This window comes from Camponotus vicinus, unplaced genomic scaffold (genome assembly GCF_025532165.1).
Source record: "Camponotus vicinus isolate PSW18456_S1 unplaced genomic scaffold, iyCamVici1.0 SCAF_10, whole genome shotgun sequence".
Lineage (NCBI taxonomy): Eukaryota > Metazoa > Arthropoda > Insecta > Hymenoptera > Formicidae > Camponotus > Camponotus vicinus.
This window is the reverse complement of record NW_028141946.1, coordinates 10,577,355-10,591,541: the sequence shown is the minus strand read 5'-3', so window position 1 is coordinate 10,591,541 and position 14,187 is coordinate 10,577,355. Positions and strand designations below refer to the sequence as shown.

The 14,187-nt window shown below is 29.6% G+C and overlaps 1 pseudogene; it reads left to right on the top strand.

The window, feature by feature from the left end:
* The first annotated feature begins 904 nt into the window (after window positions 1-904).
* Window positions 905-12,871, top strand: LOC145960889 (uncharacterized; annotated as a pseudogene).
* The last annotated feature ends 1,316 nt before the right edge of the window (window positions 12,872-14,187 follow it).

Below are 14,187 nucleotides of genomic sequence, written 5' to 3'. Positions count from 1 at the left end.
ATATTTTCCAAAGTACTATTTTCAACTTAAAATGTAATGTTAATAATTTGGTTACAATACAATTACAATAACAAGATCATTTTTTTACACTTTTTTGTATTACTTTTTTCCTTAATTACTTCTAAAATCTATATAGTTTAATATTTTATTCCATAGCATAACATTATACATCTCTATGTGTGCGCCTATGTGCGTGTTCGTGCGTGTACACTACGTCTCAATAATTCGTTCCTTTTTCGGTGTAGAACGGTGTAGATGAGCGCGCCATCTCTAGGCTAGAGATCTACACCGGGCTCTCTAGGCTCATCTACACCGTTCTACACCGAAAAAGGAACGAATTATTGAGACGCAGTGTACATACCGTTGGCTTTACACACACGAACATGCATGTACGCACACGCAAAAAACACGCACTTATTGTTAGGCGTACATTACGTCTCAATAATTCGTTCCTTTTTCGGTGTAGAACGGTGTAGATGAGCGCGCCATCTCTAAGCTAGAGATCTACACCGGGCTCTCTAGGCTCATCTACACCGTTCTACACTGAAAAAGGAACGAATTATTGAGACGCAGTGTACACGGTACGATTTTTCGTACTGGGTCTGATAAGATTTAGGTCCATATTCTGAATCCTCTTTTATCGATAAAAGTGCCTCTAAAAGTGGCTTACAGCCAATTAGAAGGCTTATAAGCCACTTTTAAAGGCCCTTTTATCAATAAAAGAGGATTCAGAATATGAACCTTAGTATATTAGAAATGTTGCATTCTGATTGATGTATTTTTAATATATTATTACTAAATCATCAGATCCAGTACGCGAAAAATCGTACTGTGTGCCGTAGGCTTAATTTTAAAAAGCAATAAAAATACAGCTTAACACATTTTTTATATTTACAGCATTAAAATGGAAATAATATCTGGGAAAAAAAAGGCAGTTATTTGTATGTTCACGAAGGATATACATACAATATCGATAAAAGATGCAATTATATATACCGTTGTGCAAAAAGGCGTACTGTTTCATGTACTGGATTATTAGTTAAAGTAGAAGAAAAATATGTTTTAAAAAATAAACATAATCATCCAAGTGAATCTTATGTTATTGATATTTTTAATCTAAAACATGAAATGATTCGAATGTGCAAAGAGACTACTGCAACTGACAAGGAAATATTTGATATTGTTTCTCGAACAAATCCTATAGTTGCAGCAAATATTTCATTCAATTCAGTAAGATCTCTATTATTAAGAGAAAGAATCAAAATACGTCCTTCGTTACCTTCGTTACCTTCGTTAAATGTGCGTGACATTGGCAATTTGCTTCAAGGTTATGAACCTATAAAGTTTATTTATAAAGGCTGCGTTATATCTGAAGACAACAAATATTCTTACATCTTTACTAGCGATAAGCTTCTAAAAATATTAGAGAAAAGTTCTGAAATTTTTATCGATGGTACATTTTCTGTGAGTATTATTAATTATTTTATATTTGTAATTAAAATAATTTTATTGAAATATTTATGGATATAATTATTGTTACAGTTCTGTATAAATTTATTTCAGGTTGTACCAAAAGCACCAAATTTTATACAATTGTTTTCAGTTCATGTGCGATACATGGATAAGGTATTTTAATTTTATCATTCCATATAATTTTATTATATACGTTTTTTCTCTCAACGTTATTTTAATATATAAATATTTTTTTTAGGGTATTGCAGTATTATTTATCTTATGTGAAGCATGAACACAATTAGTATATAAATTCATATGGAAAGAAGTTGTTAAATTAGCTCCTGACCTGCAATGTAATTTGCGCTTCATAATGTGTGATTATGAAAAAGCATCGATGAATGCTGTCCATGAACAATTTCCCAATGCATCTCTACGAGGCTGCTGGTTTCACTATTGTCAGGTACTTTAAATGTTTTTTATTAGCAAAACTATTAGTTTTGATTTGCTTATAGATTATTTATATTTTAACATTCATAATTTATAAAGTTTTTTAAATAATTTATTAATATATACATATTTTATGTTCACATTATAGGCTGTTTTGAAAAAGTGGAAACAGTTAGAACTTCTTACTGCACCATATAAATTAGTATCTATGGCAATGACATTAGCATTAGCACCGCCAGAAATGTTTTCTGAAGGCTTAAACCTCATGCAGATGATTGCGGATGAAGAATATGCTAATTATCCTAACGTATTGCTCTTTGTGAAATATATGAAAAGTACCTGGCTTCCAATTTCAAAAAATATAAGTGTATATGGATGCCCAATTAGAACTAATAATCTTGTGGAATCATTTCATAATGTTTTGTTGAAAAAAATGATTCATCCAAATCTTTGGGTGTTTTTAGGTATAAATTATATAATAACATTTAAGTTATACGAAAATAATATTTTACAACAAAAATTTTTTAATGTATAATATTTCGTTTTTCTAAGTTTATAGTTGCTTAGAGTTACATAATAAAAAGATTGAAGAATTTTGTTTTGTTGATAATGACTGTAGATATTTATATAGCAAAAATTGAAAAATTACTAATCTTTTTAGCAACATAATATAGCAAATTATATGTAACATATTAAATGCATTGGAATAGTTTCTATGTATGTATTATCAAAAATTATTTATTTTTGCAGATATCATTTCCAAAATAATTTTGGATCAAGAAATCAATTATGATCGTTTAACAAATGGTTTGGAAATAACAAGAGATCGCAGTCAATTTAATAAGTATAAAAACAGAAAAATTCAAAATGCGAAAAATTATTTATTTACTGCAATTTATTCATTAAAAGAATTCCTGCAATTATTTGAAAAGGAAAATTTACATAAACAACATAAAATGGCATTGCTAATAGGTAAGTATTTATAAATTAATTTTTGTTTTTCTATACGTTTTACTTTGTTATGCTGTTATACAGGATTTGTCAAAAGTGTGGAAACCCCTAAATATCTCACAAACGGTGCATTTTAGAAAAAAATGTTTCAGGCAAAAGTTGTTTGGTTTCAAAGAGGCCATAAGACGGTACCATTGGTTTGACCTTGAAGAGTCATTTAAAGGTCACGTGAAGGTCACTTCAATTTTTTTAAATGGAATACCCTACATATTTTTGCACACTCTTGTAGCTTATCTCGAGAGCTTTCCAAAACACTATAATTAAGTACCTGTGGCGGCTACGATCCACCACACATTCAGCGCCTACTGAACCGCACGCCGTACACGTGCTACGCGTACGGCGGTGCGAGCCCTAAGGCGATTCGGTACGCGGCGAGCCGACAGATGGCCGCAGGGGCAAACCATTTCGCATAAGTGAAATTCGGCAGCCTCGCTATATAAGACCGCGCGAGACGACGGAACACCGAGTCGCGGCTTGAGAATAGCACAGCATCATAGCTCTCTATATCGATAGCCAAGACTTGTTCTTTTTGCACGAGGAGATAATACCTCCTCGGGAATTAATTGTGGAAGAGCTTTGCGCTCTCGCATCATTACACGGCGGAGGAGTCACATTCCACGGCCACTCTCGACGCCCCGATCACCAGGGCCGGTCAGATCACCGTGGAAAGAGGCGCCCAGGGCACCCTGCACCAACCAGTCAGCAGGAGAGAAAAAGGTCTCGTTCCTGAGAAAAAGCTTCTGCCCTGGAAACTGGAGAAGATAGACCTGGAACCACCGAGATTTACTCGTCCACCACGATACCTGCTCGAAGTCTGGGACATACGCATACGGAGATACACTTCACCAACTGGACCTTGGAGCGTTCCAGTAGCAGTCTCACCACTGCCGCCATCTCCATCGCCGTGTTCACGAACAGACCAGGCCTCACAGACGGTCCCATTAAGCCGTGTCCACAGGGGGACTCAAGTCGGCGCAGTTCACACTATCGATCAGAGCACTCAATCGGACTCCGATTGGGAAACGCCCAGTCACAGCACGGCCACGCAAACGGATCAAGTAGACGAGAACAACAATAGTCTAGGGTCCTTAAAAATCACTAAGGCCTGGCCACACATAACTTATAGAGAGCGGCTATAACTCCGCATACAAAAACGGCCCTTGTAAGGGCCACCAAAAACAATCTAAAATTAATTGTATATAGTGTACAGAATAAACCAACTACTGTTACATCGCCTCGATTATTCACGAGAATCTCGGCAACCTCTGCAAATCCTTCCACGAGCGAATTACGAACACGCCTGAACATAAAGCACTACATACCTTTTCGTTAAGTACTTTTTAAGTTATGAGGCTTGAAATAATTTCTTAATTTTACATAAACCGTAAAATATCTTGTAAAATATTCATTTTTCGATTATCTTACCTTAATACTTTTATGTACAAAATAATGAGAGGAATCAATTGGTGTAAAGAAAACACATAGTTGTTTTTAAGAAAAAATATGGAATTGTTAATTGCAAATTACATATTTTTTCTTCAAAACAACTATGTGTTTTCTTTACACCAATTGATTCCTCTCATTATTTTGTACGTAAAAGTATTAAGGTAAGATAATCGAAAAATGAATATTTTACAAGATATTTTACGGTTTATGTAAAATTAAGAAATTATTTCAAGCCTCATAACTCAAAAAGTACTTAACGAAAAGGTACTTAATTATAGTGTTTTGGAAAGCTCTCGAGATAAGCTACAAGAGTGTGCAAAAATATATAGGGTGTTTCATTTAAAAAAATTGAAGTGACCTTCACGTGACCTTCAAATGACTCTTCAAGGTCAAACCAATGGCACCGTCTTATGGCCCCTTCGAAACCAAACTTTTGCCTGAAACATTTTTTTCTAAAATGCACCGTTTGTGAGATATTTAGGGGTTTCCACACTTTTGACAAACCCTGTATAATACACACTCATTATTAAATATTAATAACAAAAATTATGTACGAATTCCTTTTTATAAATATTATATTATTATGTTGTACATTGATTGGTATTATAGTATTAATGTATTAACCATACTATATTAATATCTACATATTAATATGTATTAATATATATGTATATGTATATATATATATATATATATATATATATATATATATATATATATTAAAATATCCATATATAATCATATTGAGTATGTGTATTTAAAAAATATTCTTATATATTATTATTTACCTACAAAATCACATACATATTGGAATGTCCCTTATTTGCATGATAAAAAATTCTTATATGTTTAGATTTTTATTTATATTATTATTTTTTCGGTTTTACCCCCTAAAAAATTTATAATTGATAGAATCACACAAAAAATTTCCGCCCCCTAGATTATTAATTCCTTCTTGTGCGAACGGAAGTTTTAAGTTTGATAAAGAAACATAATTTAAAACAAAATATAAGTTTTGTCAGCACAAAAATAAATTAATCTAGAAAACAGAGAGAACTAAATTTTTTGTACATGATTCTTATGTCAATTGTAAACTTTTTAGGAGGTGAGATAAAAAAAATACCTAAAAATATTTTTAATAAAAATCTAAATATATAAGAACATTTTTTATCATTATATATGTATATGGATGAGGGACAATCTTGTGTGTATGTGTGTGTACAGTGATATAATCTGACAAAAATGATTCTACATAAAATAATAAATAATTAGTATGAAAGAGGGCTTATGGAAAGCCAAGCGTAGTTAATAATACGCAATACCGCTTAAATTTCCTCGTCATTAATAAGATTGATTCGTCAATTTATTAATAAAGACAAGGAAATTTAAAAACGATATTGCGTATTATTAACCACGCTTGGCTCTCCATTTGCCCTCTTTTATATTAATTATTATTTATTATCAGAGCTATATATCAAAGTTAATAAAATAATAAATCCATAAATGTAGAATTAAATTTTTGGCTTAAGGTTTTGTTTGTGGAAAAATTGACTTAAACAAAAATTTATTAAAATTTTACATTTTATTTTAAATTAAGATTTTTATTTCAGTTTTTACTTAATGCTTATTATATTTCCTTTTATTTCATATTTAGTTTTTTTTCTAGATTTGAATGATTTCTAATGATCATGTGTTATATTTAATTATTAATTTAGTATAAGGAAAATTAATTTTTTTATTTTAATATTCATATAAATTTTATCGAAATTAAATTCGATAATATATAACATTATTAAAGGTTAAGCATAACAAAGTGTTATGTTAATTTCCTAATTTTCAAAATTAAATTTTTTTAAAAGCGAAGTCTTTTATGAAAAAAGTATTCTACGTTTTTGACTTATATTTTTATATTGAATTATTATCATTTTCTTTCCAGTTTCTATCTAATTGCTATAAGATAATTTGTATACATTAATAATGTTTACATGTTTTAGATGATAATGATGACATGGAAGTTTGTGATTTATATAAAGAAGCAACTACCGACTCAGGTAAAATTCTTAATTTTTGTATCAGTTTTTTATAGCTAAAATTTTTATATAAAAAATCAGTTAATGTTACATATACAGGGCGATCCTGAAAAACGTTATGTCTTTAAAATGACGTATTCCTGACACCATTCTAAGACAATTTTTCCTTTACCAAAATTTGATTTGAAGCGTAGTTTTTGAATTATGAGCAAAAATAGTTAGTAAATCACGCGTCGGGTACAGAAGGCAGGCAGGAGCGGCGCGGCGTGCCGCGAGCGCGGGCGCAGCTGACCGCCCGACGGGTGATTATCACCGCATGAGTCGCTAACTATTTTATCTTATAACATAAAATTATGCTTTAAATAAAATTTTGGTAAAGAAGAAAATGTCTTAGAATTACGTCAGAAATACGTGTTCCTTAAAATAACGTTATTTTAATAATGAAAAGTTCCGGATCGCCGGCCGTCCGACGTTGCAATCAGCTGATTGCTACACGCGATGTGTGTATGGCGGAGTGTGTGCGTAAGAGAGAGAGAGAGAAAGAGAGAGAGAGGGAAGGTAGGAGGGACAGACATTCATACACACGCACGCACTTTTTTTCTCGCTCTCTTTCTTTCTTTTACGCAACACTCATACACTCTCTCATTCAGTCTCTCACTCACACTCTCTCGGTCACTCACTCACTCACTCACCTGCTTACTCACTTGCTCACTCACCTTGTAGCAGCGTAGCGAATCTTCATGCTATGTATTGTTGTTATCTGCTGCACGGTTATAATTGCTAGAGATGCGCGACACATCGAAATTTTTTCGATTATTAGTCTCACACTCGATTGACACAATACAGATTACACGATAACGAGTTTACTGTTTATTCACTCACTATTGATTTATCGATACCAAAAATTACTTTCAAAGAAACGCGAATGCAAACAGCACATGACTCGACGCGAAGCGACGGACCGCGGAGACTGCGCGACCACAAGAGTTATGTTGCCAGAAACGCGACACGCGACATCTAACAAACGACTTGCGCGTGGCGCGTGATTGACGCGAGATAAGACGAACGATCGGCTAAGAATTAAAATTACATTATTCTTGCGATTGACTTAAATCTTCGCATCGTGAATGCAATAATTTCGAAAACGTAATAACGTACAACACATGCTTTTTAAAATAATAATTATTTATTATAATTAGAAATAGTTATTATTTATAATAAATAATTAATTTTTTAAGTATGTCATTATACGTGTCATGTTTTCTACCGCATTCGCAATGCGAAGGTTTTAGCCGATCGTTCGTCTTATCTCGCGTCAATCACGCGCCACGCGCAAGTCGTTTGTTAGATGTCGCGTGTCGTGTTTCTGGCGACATAACTCTTGTGGTCGCGCAGTCTCCGCGGTCCGTCGCTTCGCATCGAGTCATGTGCTGTTTGCATTCGCGTTTCTGTGAAAGTAATTTTTAGTATCGATAAATCAATAGTGAGTGAATAAACAGTAAACTCGTTATCGTGTAATCTGTATTGTGTCAATCGAGTGTGAGACTAATAATCGAAAAAATTTCGATGTGTCGCGCATCTCTAGCAATCATAACCGTGCAGCAGATAACAACAATACATAGCATGAAGATTCGCTACGCTGCTACAAGGTGAGTGAGCAAGTGAGTAAGCAGGTGAGTGAGTGAGTGAGTGACCGAGAGAGTGTGAGTGAGAGACTGAATGAGAGAGTGTATGAGTGTTGCGTAAAAGAAAGAAAGAGAGCGAGAAAAAAAGTGCGTGCGTGTGTATGAATGTCTGTCCCTCCTACCTTCCCTCTCTCTCTCTTTCTCTCTCTCTCTCTTACGCACACACTCCGCCATACACACATCGCGTGTAGCAATCAGCTGATTGCAACGTCGGACGGCCGGCGATCCGGAACTTTTCATTATTAAAATAACGTTATTTTAAGGAACACGTATTTCTGACGTAATTCTAAGACATTTTCTTCTTTACCAAAATTTTATTTAAAGCATAATTTTATGTTATAAGATAAAATAGTTAGCGACTCATGCGGTGATAATCACCCGTCGGGCGGTCAGCTGCGCCCGCGCTCGCGGCACGCCGCGCCGCTCCTGCCTGCCTTCTGTACCCGACGCGTGATTTACTAACTATTTTTGCTCATAATTCAAAAACTACGCTTCAAATCAAATTTTGGTAAAGGAAAAATTGTCTTAGAATGGTGTCAGGAATACGTCATTTTAAAGACATAACGTTTTTCAGGATCGCCCTGTATAAAAATAGAAACTTTGTTAAATAATTAAAGTTACATACTATAAAGAAGTTAAATATATATTTTATTTAGTTAAACCTTATTTTTTAATATATAGAAAATAATTTAATATAAGGAAGCTAAACTCTTTCTTTTCTATTTTAATATTCATATTTTTATTGAGAATTCGATAATGTATAACATTGGCTGCGGTCAAGATTGTGCTACAAATACTTCGAAACATCATTCTATCTTTATTCTCCTAAAATATAGAACAGAGATAGAATTATGTTTCGAAGCATTTGTAGCGCAGTCTTGACCGTAGCCATTGCTGCAGGTTATTGAAGCATAAAAAAACGTAATATTAATTTCCTAATTATCAAAATTAACTTGATTGAACACGGGGCCTTGCACGAGAAAAGTATTCTACGTTTTATATTTTTACATTGAATCATTATATATCTTTCTGATTCTACTATCTAATTGTTCTAAAATAATTTGTAAATATTAATAATGTTAAATTTTTTAGATGATAATGATATGAAAGTTCATGACTTTTTAGAAGTAATTGTCGACTCAGGTAAAATTGTTATAATAACAAATTTCTTTATCAGTTTTTATCTCATTTTTGTATTAAAAAGTCATCAGTTATTGTTTACATATATAAAAATAGAAACTTTGTTTAATAATTGAAGTTATACATACACTAAAGAAGTTAAATATATGTTGTATTTAATTAAACCTTATTTTTTAATATATGGAAAATAATTTAATATAAGGAAGATAAACTCTTTTTTCTATTTTAATATAAATTCCATATAAATTCCATAGAGATAATTTGATAATCTATAACATTGTTGGGCGTTATTTAAGTATAAAAAAGCGCAATATTAATTTCTTAATTTTCAAAATTAACTTTCTTCAACACGAGGCCTTGCATGAAAAAAGTATTCTACGTTTTTGATTTATATTTTTACATTGAATAATTTATCTTTCTGATTGTACTATCTAATTGTTTTAAAATTATTTGTAAATATTAATAATGTTAAATTTTTTTGATGATAATGAAATGGAAGTTTGTGACTTATTTAAAGAAGGAACTGCCGATTCAGGTAAAATTCTTATTATAGTAAATTTTTGTATAAAATATCAGTTAATGTTTATGGAAAAATAGAAACTTCGTTTCGAAATATTTTTGATAAATTTCTCAAATATAAATATATTTTATTACATTTTCTTTTACCTCTAATAAAATATAATATAATTATAATCTCTAAATAAAATATAATAAATGTAATATAATGAATAATTCATAAATTATACAATTTATTATTATATTAGTATTGTATTATCTACCTAACACTTTTTAAATAAATATTTAAGGATTCTTTATATAAAATTTTGCAGAATCTTACGAGAACAGAGAAAAATCTTAGATGAATTGCATGCAGAAAAAACATTGAATGATAATATTTCTTAAATAATTCATTGCATTTAGCTTAATTAATTGATCAAATTTCATAGATATTAATAATTTTTTAGTATTTTAAATAATTGTATTTCTTTAGCTTCAAATGCTAATGAGAAGTAAAAATGTGAGTCTAATCGTTAATAAATATATACTACGTTTAACAATGATCCATAGGAATAACAGATAAAAGATGTATATATAGATATACAGGGTGACCCATTTTAACTTAGGCAGCCAAATAACTCGAAAAATAAGCAAGATAGAGAAAAATGTTTTAGACAAAAGTTGTATGGTTTCGAGGGGGCCATAAGATGGTATCATTGGTTTGACTTTGAAGAGTCATTTGAAGGTCACGTGAAGGTCACTTCAATTTTTTTAAATGGAACATCCTATATATTTTTGTACATTCTTGTAGCTCATCTCGAGAGCTTTCCAAAACACTATAATTAAGTACATTTTCGTTAAGTACTTTTTGAGTTATGAGGCTTGAAACAATTTCTTAATTTTACATAAACCGTAAAATATCTTGTAAAATATTCATTTTTCGATTACCTTACCTTAATAGTTTTATGTACAAAATAATGAGAGGAATCAATTGGTGTAAAGAAAACACATAGTTGTTTCGAAGAAAAAATATGTAATTTGCAATTAACAATTCCATATTTTTTCTTAAAAACAACTATGTGTTTTCTTTACACCAATTGATTCCTCTCATTATTTTGTACATAAAAGTATTAAGGTAAGATAATCGAAAAATGAATATTTTACAAGATATTTTACGGTTTATGTAAAATTAAGAAATTATTTCAAGCATCATAACTCAAAAAGTACTTAACGGAAAGGTACTTAATTATAGTGTTTTGGAAAGCTCTCGAAATAAGCTACAAGAATGTACAAAAATATATAGGGTATTCCATTTAAAAAAATTGAAGTGACCTTCACGTGACCTTCAAATGACTCTTCAAGGTCAAACCAATGATACCATATTATGGCCCCCTCGAAACCATACAACTTTTGTCTAAAACATTTTTCTCTATCTTGCTTATTTTTCGAATTATTTGGCTGCCTAAGTTAAAATGGGTCACCCTGTATATAAAGTTCTTTTATTTCAAATTTATGTTAAATAAAAAGTTTTTTTAAACAACAGTTCTTTTTATAGAAAATAATAAATATATTACTTTTTCACTTTTTATTATAATTAATACTATGAAACACATATCAAAATATCTAATTGTGTATAGAAACTACGAGTTATAATAATCTAAATAATCTTAATAATGTCATCTTCGGTTTCCTATTCAATTTTCTATTTTATTTTCTAAGCTTTTGATGACAAAATTTTTATTTTGTCAAATAAATATTTTCTCTAATTTAATTAAAAAATTAAATTTTTTTATAGATAGAAATAATAATGAGAAAACTATGTTAAATTATGTATATAAAATATTAAATTTATTTTAATTTATAATATAAAATAATAATTATATGTTATATTTATATATTATACTTATATTACTATTATGTTACTTAATATTATATAAGTAACGCTTGAAATAGTAATGATATGCAGAATCCGTCAATCATAGAATGTACTAGAAATTACTGAAAATATTCACAGTATTTAAGCAACAAGATTTATTTTCTTTTTCTTTTCAGGTAGTTGTACGAAAGATATAATTCAACGTATCACTCCGTTTCCTGAACAAAATCCCAGCAATAATAACAATTCAAACGAGTTTAAAGGTTACACTATTATTATTTTAAATTTATAATAAAATAATTTATATTTATACAATTATCTAAATTAGTTTTGAACTCGTTTCAATTATCTAAAATAAGTTTTGATTAACAGTTTTATAATGCTTCTATACTATTTATACTATTATCCAAATTAGTTTTGAACTCGTTTCAATTATCCAAAATTAGTTTTGATTAATATTACAAGTTTTATACTACTTTTACACAAATTAATTTTATTATATACATATATTAATTTTAAATAACTATATTTGTACGAATTATTTAACATATTAAAAAATTGGACACGTCAATCATATATTATTTGTTAATATTTTACTAATATTTTTTATTATACAGGGTTTCTTAAAAGTGGACCGCTACTTTAGGAGCATATTCTACTCGAAATGAGCAAAAAGTTCATATAAACAAATGTGTCGTTTTCACATTACAGTCATCGCTCAGAAGACAAGCAGAGCAGTGTATTTTGACTGGAGATGATCACTTTGAACAATTGCTTTAAGACTAGTTTTATTACTTTTAGTTTCTACTGCTTTGCATCGTTCAAACTAAAATGATATGGCTTGTAATTATTTTAAGTTTCAACATGGCTGTATGGTGAAAACGACATATTTTTGGATATTTGTTATATATATAAATTTTTTGCTCATTTTGGATGAGTATTATACGTTCCTAAAGTAGCGGCCCACTTTTAAGAAATACATATTTTATAATATATAATATAGAACTAATAAATCTGATTTTTCAGAAACTGCAAAAGAATACCAACAATGTAACGTTATTGTTACAAAAATAGACACGGAGCAAATAGTACAAAAACGAAAACCTTTATCTACTATTAGGTATGTAATCGTAATTAGAACAATTTTTAATTAAAATTAAAAAAGCTAGTTATTTTTATTGCTAAAAATAATTTTTTTAAATTTCAGTACCACAAACATTCTACCAAAATCAGTTAAACGACGAAAGCATTCACAACAAATATACAAAAAAAATGGCAGATAAACTATCTACATCATCAATTATATCTACATTTTCATTTAATTATTGCAATGTTTAGCGTATCCATATCAAAGCATCACAAGTCAAAAATGTTTTTATAAGTGTATTAGTTTTAAATGTCATATTTGTATGTTAAAACGAAAGATTTGATTATTTTTTTAAAACTTGTAATATAATCGATTTTTTATAAAATGTTAATTTCTCAGATTTTGTTTTTCTAAAGCATTGTCATATATACTTTGCGTTTTCATTTATATTTCTGCAATGTGATACAAATAGAATTATACTTCGTGATATAAAATGCAAAATTAGTTGTTAAGTTTTCAAATAAGAAGAAAACTGTTGCTTATTGTTAGCTTAAATTAGTAAAAGTTTAAATATAAACAAATATATACAACAGTATTATTTCTAGATAAAAATATGTAATAAGGGGTATGGTCAAGACTGCACTATGAATGCTTCGAAACATCATTTTATCTTTATTTTCCTAAAATGTAGAACAGAGATAGAATGATGTTTCGAAGCATTTGTAGGGTCGTAGTCTTGACCATATCCAAGAGTATTAGTATAAAGTGTAATAATTCCAAAAGTCGTACTGTAAGTTAAAACGAAATATTCGATTATTTTTTTAAACCTTGTAACAATCGCTTTTTTTTAAATATTAATTTCTCAGATTTTGTTTTTCTAAAGCAATCATACTTTGCGTTTTCTTTTACATTTCTGCAATTTGATATAAATAGAATCATACTTTGTAATATAAAGTGCAAAATTAGTTGTTAAGATTTTAAATAAGAAGAAAACTGTTGCTTACTTTAAGTTAGTAAAAGTTTAAATATAAACAAATATGTACAACAGTATTATTTCTAGATAAAAATATGTAACAACCTTCATTTACTAAATTTAAAATTGAAATTTTTTATAATACTTGGCTTTTTTATATAATACTTCTATTATGTTTACTTTACTATAACTTACTCTACTATATTATATTTTTGTATATCATACAGAAAGCTATTAATATTTTCCTAAAAAGTATTAATAAAAATTATAATTGAAGTTCTAAAAAAGAACATCTATTATTTATTCCATAAATAAGAAATTATTATTAGTTATGTCCATCCATAGTTTCAATCTCATCATTAAAGCATAACGTAACACATCCGAGAGATATTTCTTCAGATAATAATCAAGTCAAGTTTCAATAGTGACTCTTATACATTTTGTAGTACTATGTTCCGAACAATATCGCTTTGTCAACATTATACGACGAGCATATCGTGTAAACTTTGTATGAAATGTAGTCATCTGTAAAAACATAA